Source organism: Athene noctua, chromosome 3, assembly GCF_965140245.1.
Source record: "Athene noctua chromosome 3, bAthNoc1.hap1.1, whole genome shotgun sequence".
NCBI classification, from domain to species: Eukaryota; Metazoa; Chordata; class Aves; order Strigiformes; family Strigidae; genus Athene; species Athene noctua.
Window position 1 is genome coordinate 38,610,859 of NC_134039.1, and position 14,162 is coordinate 38,625,020.

Here is a 14,162-nt window from a genome sequence, read left to right on the forward strand (position 1 = left end):
CGTCATGGAAACAAGCGCGTCAGCGCCCCGCCCGCCAGCGGCGGCGGGGGGCGGGGAGAGGCGCGGGCCCCGCCCCCGCAGGCGCCGGGCCTATCGGGGCCCCTCCCTCGCCTCCCCATTGAAGGCGCCGCACGTCGGGACCCCCCTTCCCCGGCCGCGCGAGGGGCCCCGTCACGTGACCGGCGCTCCGCAGGCGGTGAGGGGCGGGGGGGTGGCGGAGACCGCGGCTGCGGCGCCGGGCGGGGCGGGGAGGGGGTGGCGGGAGCGAACAAGTGAGTGACCGCGGCGGGCGGGCGGGCGGAGGAGGGAGGCGGGCGGATCGCTGCGCTCCGCCCCGCCCGGTGGCGCCCGACTCCTCTAGCGGTTGCTCTGCGGCGCTGGGGCTCGGCGGCGCGCTCGGCGCTGCCCGGTGCGTGCGGGTGGAAGGAGGCGGGCGGGCCCCGGGGAGCGGCGGCGGGAGCGCCCGCGAGGAGGGCGAATCGCTGGTTTCTGCCGGTGAGGCGACGGGGGCGGGGCAGGCCGTCCGCGCCCCCCTTCCCCCCCCCGCTTCCTCCTCCTCCTCCCCTGGCTCTCTCCGCGCCGGTGCCCCCTCCTTCCCTCCCCCCTGCCCTCCCCAATTCGGTCGCCGCTTCCCCCCCGCCCCCTCTCCCGCCCTTCTCCCTCCCTCCCTCCCTACCCCCGCGGCCGCAGGGCGGGGGCGGCGCGGCGGGGCCGGGCGGCCGTGGGCAGGGCGGGGAGCGCGGGGACCTTGTGTGCTCGGCGGGCGGGCGGCGGCAGGTTCACGGGCGCCTCGTCCCGGCCCCCGGCTGGCGGCTGGGCGGCGGCAGGGTCGGCTCCGCAGCGCCGAGGTAAGCGCGGCGGCGGCTGGGGGCGGGTCTCCTCCCGGCTGGCCGGGGCGGGCGGCGGCGCGGCGGCAGGTGCAGCGTTGCTCCGCTCCCGCCGTGGGCCGTGGCCGGGCTCGCTCGGGGTGGCGGCGGGCGGCGCGGCTGGTGCAGCGGGGTGGCCGCCGCAGCGGGGCTGCCGGTGGGGCCGGGTGCCGCTCTCCCGGGCTTTCGCCGGTTTTCCCCGCAGGTAACCGAAGTGCACACCTGGCCGCCGCCGCGCAGCCGGGGCGCGGCGTGACCTTGAGGGCAGCGGATGCGGGGCTGAGCCTCCGCGGGAGCGCAGCCGCCGGGCGCGGCGCCGCCACAGCGCCGCGGACCCCCGGGCCAGGCCGGGCCGGCACGCCGCGGCCCCGCAGCCCCCGGCGGGCGGGCGCGCACACGCCGCGGATTAAGGTGGTGCTCGGCCCCCGCCGCCCGCCGGGTTAAGTAGCCGGGATTAGCCCGCTGCGGCTGCACGACACCGACATCCCGGGCGCCTCTCCGCCGCCCGGCGAGGGCCGGGGGAACCCGACGCCCGCAACCGCGCAGCCTCCCCCGCCGCCGCCTCCCTCCCTCGCCAGCCCGTCCGCCTCGCCCCCCCGGGGCGGTGTTTTTGGCCGCGGCTGGGTCGTACGCCGCTCTCCGTCGGAGCGGGCGGGCTGTTTTGATTTATCGATGCCTGGCCGGGCGGCTCATCGACCGGCGCGGGCGGGGAAGGGATGCGGCGCCCCTTCGGGAGCCGGGAGCGCGGCGGGAAGCGCCTCTAACGGCGGCCGCGGTGTCATCCTCGTCCCGGCGGTGCGGGTAACCTTTGGATGCGGCACCACGTGAGTTGGGGAGCGGGCCGGAGCCTCCACCGGGGGCTGGCTGGCCGCTGCCGGGCGCGGGAGGGAGCGCTCACGGCGGAGCGGAGCGGGGCGGCGGGAAGGCGGGTGGCCGCGCCGCCGCCGCCTGCCCGGGCTTCCCGCCGAGCCCCTCGGGCTGCAGGAGAAGGCTGAAGTCGGAAGGACTGAGCGTTTCGGGAGGAAGGACTCACGGCAAGCTGACGGGTGGAGGTGGCCGTGTGGTCCTCGGGAGCGGTTCTTGCCCAGCGGTGCGAGTGGAGGTTGCCGGGGCGGTGGGGGTGTCAGCCTGAGCCCGGAGATGGCTTTGGAAATCAGGAGCTGTGCGTGAGTCAGTCCCAGGTTTTTCAACCTCAGGGGCAACCTATTTGCACCACTGTAATCGGAGTCTATGCAGTGCTACGCATGTTCCACACTCGACATAAATCCTTACTAATATTCATATGCTTTTTTTTACGTTTCATTTTTTAAACTGTATGAGAAGGGAGGGGTGGGAAGGGAAGATGCGCCGTTAACAAAATCTCGGGGTCTCTTTCTTGTTATTTTAAGATCCCCATTACAGAAATCTTACAATACCTATTGCATACAGCTTTCTTAAATTTGTAACTTTAGGTGCTGAGGTTTTCTTCAAGGTCTGTTCAAAAGGAACTGCTGATAATACCTTATGCCTTGCCTTAAACCATTCTGAGAATGTGATTACATTGGTGTTTTGGCTTAGCAGCGTTTGAGGGGTGACTGGCTAGGTAAATATTCAGATCATGTCCCTCATTGGAAGTGGAAGTCCCAAGCCAAATGTACCTGTGAAACGTGTCTTTGCACCATTAGCGATTGCCCCCTGCAAGTCAAGGTTGTTGGAAGTAGAGTGTGCCTTTGGAAAACCATGACCTGTCCAAAAGCTGCTGCATCTTTAAAGCACTTGTGGGTCTTAATGTATTTGAGTTGAAACAGTGTTTTTATGTGCTTTAAAAGATCTTGGCTAGATAACTTGCCAACTCCTTGGTTCATCATACAGTGTATTCAGAAGGTGGTAGCTGTAGCTATAACCAGTGCCTGGTTTTTTTTTTTTTTTTTGCGTGTTTGTTGGAGCTCTTCAAGGATTTGTTCCAAACACCACAAATTATGAATTCCAACAGAAGTAAACTTGTGTATCTTCAAACTATTGGCTCTTTTGGCAGGAATAGCTTCCAATGTACTAGGACTTTAATACTTATGGCATAATGAATGGAAACTCTCAGTGTCAGTGGAAAAAGTGGTCACTGAATTCAGTGAGGGGGAAAAAAACCTCATACACTTCAATGTGAAATTTTTGGTCTGGAACAGCATCCTTGGGGTCATTTGGTGTATTGATGCTCTTTTTGTTTATTATGGTAACCCACCTATGTTGATTATCTGGAGAAAACGGGGATCCTGTCTTGTATATGGACTCTTGCAAGTTTTCCCAATCAATGTTGCTATCTTGGTGCTGAATTGCAACATTACTACTTAAATTCATTCAAAGAAAAATGCTGCTTACAATGGGGGTAACCGAAATGATACAAGTCAAGAATAATTTGGAAGGGAATTGTGGCAGTACTCTGTATGCACACATACAGTGACTCACTACTGCATATTAAGCAGACGTGTTTGGGAACTTAAAGCAGAAAACAGACTGGTGTCACATTAGCATTGGGTAAACTGTGTATTGATTTCTTACAAAGTTGCATTACATATAGATAATGATATAAGCAAAGGATCCCCATTTGTGTAATATACAAGCAGATAATAATCTCTGAGTGATCCTACTAATTAAAATGCTTTGCATTCTAACATTAGAATCTCATTTAGAAAGTGACTCTTTCATGGACCACAATATAGAGAACTTCTGCCAGCTGTTAAAATTGAGAACCTCCAAACCGTGCTGTGGAAGCTTAACAGGAAGCTGAGAGGCTTGTAAATACCCTGCAGCTCAGTCATGAAGGTCTAGTAATTACCTTTTTTTTTTTCCCACTGAGTTTATTTGGAAAAGAAGAATATGATAAAGTGGAGACAGTTATAAGATGAAGACATTAAGAGGAAGAAATGTAGGTTTGATCTGCTGAAGCCACCTCAAAAATGGATTCTTTGGAAGAATTAACTTTGCCAACATTTAAGATTTTAGAGCTGGGAACTCAATATTAACTGACAAGTTAAAAATGGTCTTGGCAGAGCAATCAATAACATGCCATAGCAAGCAAGTCTCCCTTGACATAAGGGTGGACAAGATAACCTAAAGTATCTTCTAACTCAAATTTCTTCCATTAAGGTAGACTAAATATTAATGGCACTGAGCATTCTTTACCACTGAAATGTGACCTCAGTGATGTCTTTCAGTGTTTGAACTGTTTATTTTAATATATGTTCTCTTCTGTTTTTAAAGGGAAAATAACACTAGTACAACAAGGATGTGCATTTTGCTCAGAGCTGAAGTCAGGTGTCAGTTAGCAAAATTTAATCTAATGCAGAATAACGAACAGCCATGATTAGCCCAGGGCATTTAAATGCAAATATCTTTTGAAAAGTAAGGAAGACTACTAGAATCTATAGCAGATTTTTTAAAAATAGAAACACATTCTTACTTTCCCTCAAAAGGATCAATAAAATCGCAATAATAATCTTAAATTTGTACTCTTTAGTATTCTCAACTTGTCATAAAATGAATAATAAAACTTGTTAAAAACTGCTGTTGGGAGATAATGATCTTTCTTTGTAGAGTATTTTAATTAAAAATTAGATAAAATCTAGGGGTTGCAGTATTGTCGAAAAACCTAAGATTAGCTCTGCCTACTGGCTTGCTATAGTGTGTGCAACAGTCTCAAGTAGGTTTATTTATTTTTTTTTATTCAAACCTGTTGGATTTTCTCTTGAAAGCAATATTTTTATTTCTCCTTACAAAGTGAATTGATTGAAGAACAAGGAGGGCAGTGGACCTGAAGTGATACTGTTGCCTGTTTGAAAAAGAAAAGTGAACCTCTGATTTATGTAGAGGATGGGTATTTCTTGGAAGCATTAGGAATTGCTAATCTAACTCAAAATGGCTTGTCTTTAGATTTTGACTTCTTCACTTTTAAATAACTGTTGCTAATGTTAGTTTTCCCCAAGGTTTGACTTCAAATAGTTGAAAAGACCATGTTCATTAATTGTACAGCAGAGTAATAAAAAATAAGGAAGGAAGGATTTTTTTTTTCTGTTTGTGAAGCCCCCCCCAAATGTATTGGCATGTAAAAACTAAGAATGTCTTCAGCATCTCTGAAACAGGACAATTGCATACAGAAGATGGAGGAGATGACAATATGTAGTATAGAAGGATGATTTCTGGGAGGTATCATTGTATAATGAAATCAACAGACAAAATATTAGACTAACTCACCTTGCAACAGTTGCACCCTTTCACACTGAATGTAATTTCAACACAAGTACATGGTACTGTCCAGTTTCTTTTATTGCTAAATTGTCAGGCTTTCAGATACTGTTTATAACAATTAATTTCTAGTTTTCATGACAGGTTTCACTTTATGAGCAGTAAATTTGAGGAATCTGCCTGTTCAGGCTATTCATATTCCTGTAAACATTATGAAAGTGATTTCTGCTGCCACTTAAAAATCTTATTCTAACTGACAGATGACAGCAGGAGGTGTTATTAGTTTAATTCTGGTGAATTGCAAAGTAGGCATGAGGCTTTCTCAGTTGGTATTTCAAAGGTCTGGTGGGAGAAGAAATGCAAAGAAAATGTAGGAGGCGTTTTTTATAAAAAAAAAAAAAAAAAGCCAGAAATAGCTCTGAAAATAAATCCAAATTCTCTTTGTCCACTGAGAGATAGGATGTAACATGCTGTTACAAGATGGGCAAATAACATCTGTCTTGCCTTTGGAGGGGAATGGACTGAGGAAGAGGGTATACCCTTCCCTTACTGTTGTTTGCAGCTGTGCTGTGCAGTTAAGGGCTGCATTGGATGCGTTTTGAGGATGACAGAGGTGATAAGCTTTAGTGCTGGCCGCTCAGTCTGGCGGGTTTTGCCACTTAAAACACGTCTGGTTTCAGCACTATGGGTAATGTTGACTTGTTGCTGGCTATTTTCTGATACTGCTTTGGAGGAGAAAGCTAGGTAAGTTTCTGCATGGCCTCCTACTTATGGTGAAATTCGGCAGTTGCATGTCTCGAGTGGTTTTTTTTTTAATATTGCTTATGAGCTGCATGCTGCCTTAATTCCCAGTGAGCACAGGAAACACCATGTTCTTAAAACACACTTCTGTGGAGCCTATCACTTGTAATCTGCTACCCTTACTTGTGCCCTTATATTCACAGAAAGATAAGGTGGCAGCAGGGAATACAACACTATTGGATTCTGACCACTTGGTGTACTGTGTCTCGTCTACGAAGAGGAGGTCCGGGATGTACCGTACTCTGTGTAGTCGATAGCGACAAACCCCATCTCAAGGCAGAAAAGATGATTCAGCCACTCTTGCTTAAGTAGCTAACTTCCTGAGACTCAACACAATGTTCGCAGTGGTGTGCTCTTTTTCTGCTTGTCTTATGTCTTCACTGAGACTCAAACTTTGGTATTAATTTTAAGATTTTGAGTTTGAGATGATCTTAATCACCTTTACAATACATGCACCAGTGGAAGAAAAATCAAGTGCTCTTTTTCTCTGGAGTGTTACAGATGTGCCCTTACAGAGAGATCACACAGTGGTTTTTGCACTTGAGAAGTGACTGGAGCCTTGTCCGTGTGACTCTTTCAGGATTGCTTCCGTGTCTCTGCAGATACAAGGATGTGTTGCCTGCGATGTATAATTTGGCTTCCTGAACTACTGCATTTCTAATGAAATCAAGACGTCTTGGGTCTTATGTGCTAACAATTTAGGGTTTTTTTTTTAAAGTAAAATAAATAGATTGCTTTATGATAGAATAAACTTCATCTGTGAATCAGACCAGAATATATCTGGATTTAAAACAGATCAAAACCAACTGAAAGCTCCATATGGGGAAACGAGGAAGAAGAGACATTAGCTGTATTTGATGGAGTTTTTCCACCATAGAAAGAAATAGCCATAGTGCTGTGTTCTTTGTTGAAAAAAGGAACTTAGCCACTAAGCCACTAGCAGTAAAGAAGTCTTTTATCAGCTGCAAACTTTTTTTAGGCATACTTGTAGAATATTCTACGAAGTTAAGAGGATGACCACTGTTACACTCCAAAAGCTTGGAAAATATTTGGTTTTGTATGGTAGGTGCTTCAAGAGATGGAAGTCTTTTAAGTCTTGATCAAAAGACTTGTTAGTCACTTCTGTTAATGTTTGATTCCTTTTTAATATTCTGAAGTTATGGCGCACTTTTATCATGGCCTTCTGAAGCTGCTGTGTTGATCAGCATAATCCAAGAAACGGCAAGGACAGTGAGACAGCCTCATTTGTACTTGCCTATTTGGCTTGTCACTGTGAGTGGAAAGTTTGATGGGGTGGCTGAGGTGGCCTAGTACCTACTTTAATTTCCACCCTGTCCTGGGCTGCTCAGTAACTCCCCCCTCCTTTGTGCCATCTCTGCTTCTTTGTATCTACTTGCTGCACCAGTAGCTGACTTGCGTTACACAATCTTGGGCACAGACTGGGCTCACCAAGGTGAGAGGCAATGCTCTCACAAGGGAAGCAGCATGAGTCTTCAAATTGGTGTGTGGGAACTTTCCTCCTTGCATTATTGTCATGTGAAACCATTCTCTAGAGAGTGTTTACCTTTTCATGTAGAAGAACTGAAGTTGTTATTATGAGAGTAGTTTGAGTGCCAGCCTTCAACTAATGGCTTTCCAGAAGAGATTTTTTGGATCTATCCATAAAGATCTTTGCACGAAGTAAAAACACATTAGTTGTATATACCTGCATGGTTTCTGATACTGCAGTGGAGGAAATGAAGAAGAGCTTGTTGTGTTGTGTCCCCAGACCTGCTTTCTGAGGTTTTTACTTAGATAAGACTGAGGAGATAGTAACAAGTGGGTAGAAAAGATGACACTAGTGGTTAGCCCTTATATCACCCTTTCTCAGATAATGTTTTTGAACCTCTCCTGGCTATTTTGGCATGGTAGAGACTAAAGCAGGATCTTAATATGCATATTGAGCAGGAGTTTTTTCACTTCCATCTAGGTGCTACTGGTATCACTGTTGATACTGCACCTGAAATTGCTTTACGTTGCTTGGGCCTGCCAATTTTCCTTCACTTGGTAACGAAGCTGGTGCGAAGCTTGATGAAGCCTATGGAATACAATGCAAATCATTACTTAAATTTAGAGCAGTGTCTAGCAGCCACGCTCTGAGGTTGTATGAAACATGAAATGATTTAAACTGGCTGGTAGGATCTCTGCCAGATGGTTTTCAAATATACATAGTTGAGACTGACAGCTGGGGAGGGTAGGGAATGTGCTCTACCACTGTTAGCACAATTGCTTTACTTCTGCTTTATTAACAACTCAATTTCAGCTTCTGTTCACCTACTTCATCTCTGAAATTCATGTAGTTAACAGTGGTTTTCACATTCTGCAATGAGTTTGCTTTGCATAGTAAGATATCTTAAGATCTCCACAAAGTCTGATTTCAGATGTGTGTTTTGGCAATAGGTAGATCTGGCCATGGTAACTGAAGATCTAGGCATTTGTTTCTGAACTGGAGCTGTATTTCTAAAGTGAGTTGAAAGAGATTTGGTAATAAAGCATTAAATTATCTAGGATTTGAGAAAAACACAGTCTCTTTTGCTTTTATTTGTGCATGTATGTTGGTTGGTTTCTGTTAGTGGAGCTAATCTTCAGGTGGAGATGGCCGCTCATGGTGCGTACTAGGTTACAGGAACCTTTTGAAAGAGCTTTAGTACAAACATGCACTTCCAAAAATGAAATACCAGCATATAAAGCAGTGGTACATACTGAGGGTATCATCTGCTTGTAAGTGGACAATTCTTTTGTGGCTTTCCCTTTTTCTTGTTGATCCTGATGTTGCTGGACCTGGGCAGCAGCACCACAAACCTTATTACCAAAATCATTCAGAAAAGTTTGTCTTGGTTATGCAAAGTCTGACACCCTAAAGCTGTGGTGTGAACTTAAGCTACCTCAAAGCACAGGAAATCAATTTACCAGATAGAAAAATACAACAGGTGGATGCTTGAGGGGAGTATTTTATATTTTCTGGGAAGGTACTGTAGTAACGTTTTTGAGTGGACAACTCCAAAACTGAAATGCTGGATTTTCATAGGCTTGAAGCTTTTTGTTCTCATTTTATTGTCAAATCTAAAGCTAGAGAAATTAATGTAGAGAATAAAGCTATATATATATAACCACAGGCAAAATGCTTTGAACTGGACAAAGTAAATACATGTTACTTTGAGTCAGTGATCATAAAACAGGCCTCTTTCAGGCTCCTGATGGGAGTTGCCAAAGGCCCCTCCTGACTGTTACTGAACTGGCAAAGTAAAAACACTGAAGGGCTGAAGGAAGGGCTTTCTTCTTCTCTGAGACAGTTGGAAGTAGCTGGAAATGCTGACGTATGTCCGGTGTTGGACTGTGGTGGTAGGGCTGCTGGGCGGTCTAAGATCCCTAAGGGTGTGGATGAATGAGAAAGTTGGGGCTGGAGGAGGAGGTCTGTAGGAAAGGTGTTGGTCACCCCACTGGACAGGGGAGCCTGAGTCAGCAGTAGGGTTCTCCTCTGCTGGCTAGGACTAGCTTGCACTGGACTGCATTAGCAAGAGTGGCCAGTGAGTTACTGCCCTCCATCATGGTCCTGAGGCTACATCGAAAATCTGGTTGTGTTTTGCAGCTCCCCTGACAGACAGAGGCTGTCACAGGGTCACTAAGCCAGTTAGGAGCCATCCGGTGGTGTGTACGGAGAGGTTGAATGAGGTGGCTTTGCCTGACCTGGAAGGGAGACGGCTAATGAGGGACCTTTGTGATAGTCTTCAGTGGGGCATCACAGAGGAGGTGCAGTCATGCTCCTCTTTTTCCTCGGATGAACATGGTGGTAAGGAGAAGAGCTTCCATGATTGACTTAAGCTGGTGAGGCCTGTGCTGGAATGGAGCAGTCATCTTGTCACCTGTGTGACCTTCAGGAGGAACTTCCAGTGTTTCTGCTGTTTTCTTTGTCATCAGTTCTCATCTGGGCCTGTCCCCTGGCCTTGTGGTCAGATGTGCATTGGTGCTGGTGCAGGAGTGTACCTTCTGGCAGTAGCATAGGCTCAGATATTCCTAAACTAACTGTGAAACCACATCCTTCCTCTTGCATGTGCCTGCTCTGATATGGTAGTGCAGCTGCTCAATATGTGAGTTCAGCCCAGCCAACTGTGCTTGACTTAAGCAAAACAATCCTGGCCACTCATATTAATATCCTAAAAAAACCTGAAACCAGTCATTCCAGGCCTCTTCTGTTGTTGAAGACACAGAAACGCATCTAAGATGAGATTCATGTGAATGTTAGCTCATGTCCTAGGTGGTTAAATTCAGTCTTTTGTCAGAGAAGTTATAATTTATCCATTGGCTATAAAAAAAAAAGCACAAACAAAAAAAGCCTGAAGTGTCTACCTTAGATATAGGTGGTGCTATTTGGTTAGGTGAATCTTGCATGTGATGGGAGGAATATAAAGTTTTAACCTGTGGAACGCAAACAGGCTTCAGAACTTCAGATAGGACCTCCAAGTAGTGAGAGAAGGGGATGAGGAAGTGCACAACTTGGGCATTGGCTTCTTATTAAGTTCTTGTATCTGCTGCATGCTATCTGTTACTAATTATTGAAGCACTAAATCTTGAGGAGTGATTAAAACTGGAAACGGTAGTTGTTCATCCTAAATGTAATTATGTCATTCATACTAAATGTAAGGTCTTCAGCTTTTCAGGATAAAAACCTGAGATAACAAACCTCTGTAGATCCTTAAAGGTAGATGTAGTAGTTTGTAAAATTCTGTGGACTATGCTGTAGAAACTTATCCAAGAGGAAGAGTGCTCCAAGCATATTCGAGTTTCAAGGGGCTTTTCAGTGCCTCCCTTTACCTCTTCCATATAAATGTTTTAACTTGCTGATTACAAGCCTAATATCAGTGTCTCAAATGTAAAAGGAATTACAATTATTTGTGAGCTTAATGAGGCTGCAGTTGCAAGATGGATTAGAGTTGTGGTATCATACTCCAGCAATAAATTGCTATGTGAATTTTTGGCATTCACCTTGCTTATGCCACCTTATGACCTTTGTAGTCATAAATTCAGTAACATCTATTGAAAAGTGCAACTTACCCTCAAGTGTGGTTTTACATTTGCTTGATTCAAGCAGGTTCAGTGTAGTTCTGTAGCTTGTTTTGGGTTGGCAATGGTAGTGGATTATCTGTGTGGTCAGTCTGGTTAGATAACCAGCCTGCCTGAAAAACAGCATTTTTCTTTTCTGGATCAGCTTTTTATGTATCTGCAGAGGCTTCACCATTGTCACAAGAGACAGCAATAACGTGGGAAAGAGCAGGATGATCAGAGTGGTTGGGACTCATCCTGTTACTTGGGCATCACCATGTTTGTGATGAAAGAGGCAGGGCTTTTCCTGCTGTGGTTGCCCTACGTAAAGCATACTGAGCAGCCTGGCCAGAGTCCTGGGAACCAACTAGGCACAGCACACAAATAGGGAACACTGCTGGAGCCCTCAATTTCAAGAGCAAAACTGTGAGGTGGTCTTGTTCCATGCTGGGGGAGAAAATTTAGTCAGCTATATGATATGCATCTGTGTTCTCTGCAAGATGGGAACCAGTTTGGCCTGCTTTGACATATTTAGTGAATCTATTATGTGAAAATGAAGCTGAGATGTGAACACTGCTTTTCAGTAGGAACTGGGGAGCAGAAGCAGCCATCTAACTTGCTGAAGGGTGGTTCTTCTATTTTCAGAACTTGAAACAAGCGAAGGCTAAATTCCACAGCTACAGGCACATTCTTCTTCTTGGGTAGGTAGTAATCAAAATCTAATGATGCAAGCTGTCAAAGCTTTTTAAAAGTTCATGTGAAGTTTAAGATGATAGAATTTTTCTTTGGAATGAAGAGGGTGTTTTCCTGCTTTTCCAGAGGAAATTTTGAGACTAAAGAGCTCATGGCATTTGTGTAAGCTTTTCATATACAAACTTTTAAATAGTGAAACTTAGAAATAGCCACCCAGTAAAATAATTTGATAAATGCTTGTGATTGGCAAGAATTTTGTCTTGGCTTAGCTTCTTACTAAGAAGTTGGGAAAGACTGACTTTATTTTTTTAAAACAAAAGATTAAAAAATCAGTCTAAACAAGGAAGGAGTGTCTGTGGAGTTTTTGCCGGGAAGGTATGTTGGCCTACAGCCTAGTGTTCACCTCCATGAGATGGTAAAAAAGGCTATCAATCTGCCTGCTTAAAACCTGTTCCTTGTTCAAACTGTTTCTGCAGCCGTCCATTCAGTTGTAATTCCCAACTCCAAAGCAGGCTGATCAATGGAAATGCTAAATAAAGCAGCAGAGCTCTTGCCTCAGAGGATGGGGAAAACTACATGTGCCAGTAGAGGTGCATGCCTCTGCAAACGCCAGCAGAAAGGTTAGCTGTTTGTTACCTTCCAGTCCAACCGTACCTTTCTTGCTCCTTTGCTAGTGGGTTGTCTTGAACTCTCAAGTTTCTCAACTTTTCCTGTCAGTGAAGCTGCTTTTTTAAGTAATGAACAACCAAAAGGGTTTAGCTTTTCTGGAATTGAAATAGCACAATCCATAGGCATAGAAACTGTTGACTAGCTTGAACTGTAGCTATATAATGGAGTGGTTTTGACATGTGAAGCATCAGGCTTACGGTGCTTGTTAGTGCTTGTTAGAGTTGATCCTGCGTTTTTTGTCAGATATGAGACTTTGAGATGTGACTGCTGGTTGGGATCAGAAACAAAACACCAGCTCTGCTGGCCATTGACATACATGTCACTGAAAGCCTGAGGAAGTTCTTGGCATGCTTTAAACTAACCGCATTAGGTTTGCAGGCACAGCTCTTCTACTGCTTTCTTACAAGGTGAGTATCTTTTCCACAGCTGATAAGTAAAATGATGTCTGTACTCCCTCTGCTGGCTCTGAAAAAATAGCTTTCATGAGCTTAAATAGTTGAGTAGTGCCTCTTACAAATATACCTGTGTGAAATTCTGAGTTAAGAATAGCTTAATGAACGAAAGAGGGATTTTCCTGAAAAAATGGGTCAACAAATAGTTACTGAAAGCTAATCAGGTGTCTCAGATGCTATCTCGTGCCATAATGGTAAACACTGGTGTTGTATATACCTTTGTAATTGTAGTCTGGTCTGTTTTTTTGTATCAATGATTGGATGGGGCTATCCAAAATAAGATACCAAATACTTGTACCTCTAGTCATACATTTGAGCCCTATTTTTGTAGGTACCGTCTGCCATACGTGCATAAAGAGGTATGATATCTGGAAGCCTCCCATGGGGAAAGAGAACATATCCTTCCATAAATTACAGTGGTCTGCACATTTATTTGTTTATTCTGAGACTACTGGTTTCTTCCTGTGTGAAGAGATATCAGATATAAAAATTCTAAGCCAGAATGGAAGAAGCTCAGGCCTTGAATAAGGTCTTGGTATAGATAGGTGTTATTAGGTCCATAATCAAAACAATTGCTCTTGGAAGTCAACAGATAACTTTACATGCCAGTGCAGTTAATTCTGTTTTCTTGTTTTCTAATAATATTACTCTATTATACTACAATTTTAGTTATTTTTACTTTCTGGAACTTAGGGATGGTTTAACAGTTTTGTAGGACTGAGAGTAACTGGTCTGAAGCTGGGTAAGCAGAGTAACAGGCCAAACTGCCTCTTTAGCATTAGCTAGTTCAGGATATCTGAAAAAGAACCCCTGAGCCTTGTGATGTGGAAAGCCTGGCTTCTGGTTTCTTATGTCTGAGGATGTTTTCTGACTTTTCATGCCCACAAGGTACACTTCCTGGAAAGCACAGTCTTTTGTCCAGGTATTTGCTTGTATAATTCATGACTGTTAAATATTTCGGAATGGTAAGACTACCATGCAAACCCTATTTAAGAGTTTGTTCCAGCCAAACACTCTGTGGTTCCTCCTGTTAGATTTCTCTTTGGGTATACCTGTGGCTGTCTGCAGATGTCTTTAGGCATTGCTCTACTGAGAAGGGACTGGTTGGCTGTATAAAAACAGGCAGTTGCCCAGGTGTTCACTTAAAGGTTAAAACTTCTTACACTGAGTGTGTACCTTCTATCCTGCTCTTCCAGTTTTTCCCTTTGGGTATGCTATTGTGGATTAAGGTCTTGAAGTTTAGCCCTATGACTTGGATATCCCCCACTTATGATCAGAATTTAGACTTTTATTGCCATACTCAATTGTTTTTGTTTCAATGTCCAATATATTTTAATAGTGTTCATGTCAGTTGACAAGTAAACTAAAACTTGCAGACCTGCATAAT

General features: G+C 45.4%; 1 protein-coding gene across 3 annotated transcripts in view; it reads left to right on the top strand.

Annotated features, from left to right (window-relative positions):
• The first annotated feature begins 312 nt into the window (after window positions 1-312).
• ATP2B1 (ATPase plasma membrane Ca2+ transporting 1) overlaps window positions 313-14,162 on the top strand; it is a 65,933-nt gene continuing 52,083 nt past the window's right edge. Inside the window, exon 1 of one of the 3 annotated variants that reach the window (XM_074902760.1) lies at window positions 313-495. The gene's annotated coding sequence lies outside the window, so the exon portion shown is untranslated. The remainder of the gene's footprint in view (window positions 496-14,162) is intronic. The other 2 variants (XM_074902758.1, XM_074902759.1) reach the window with 2 other exon arrangements.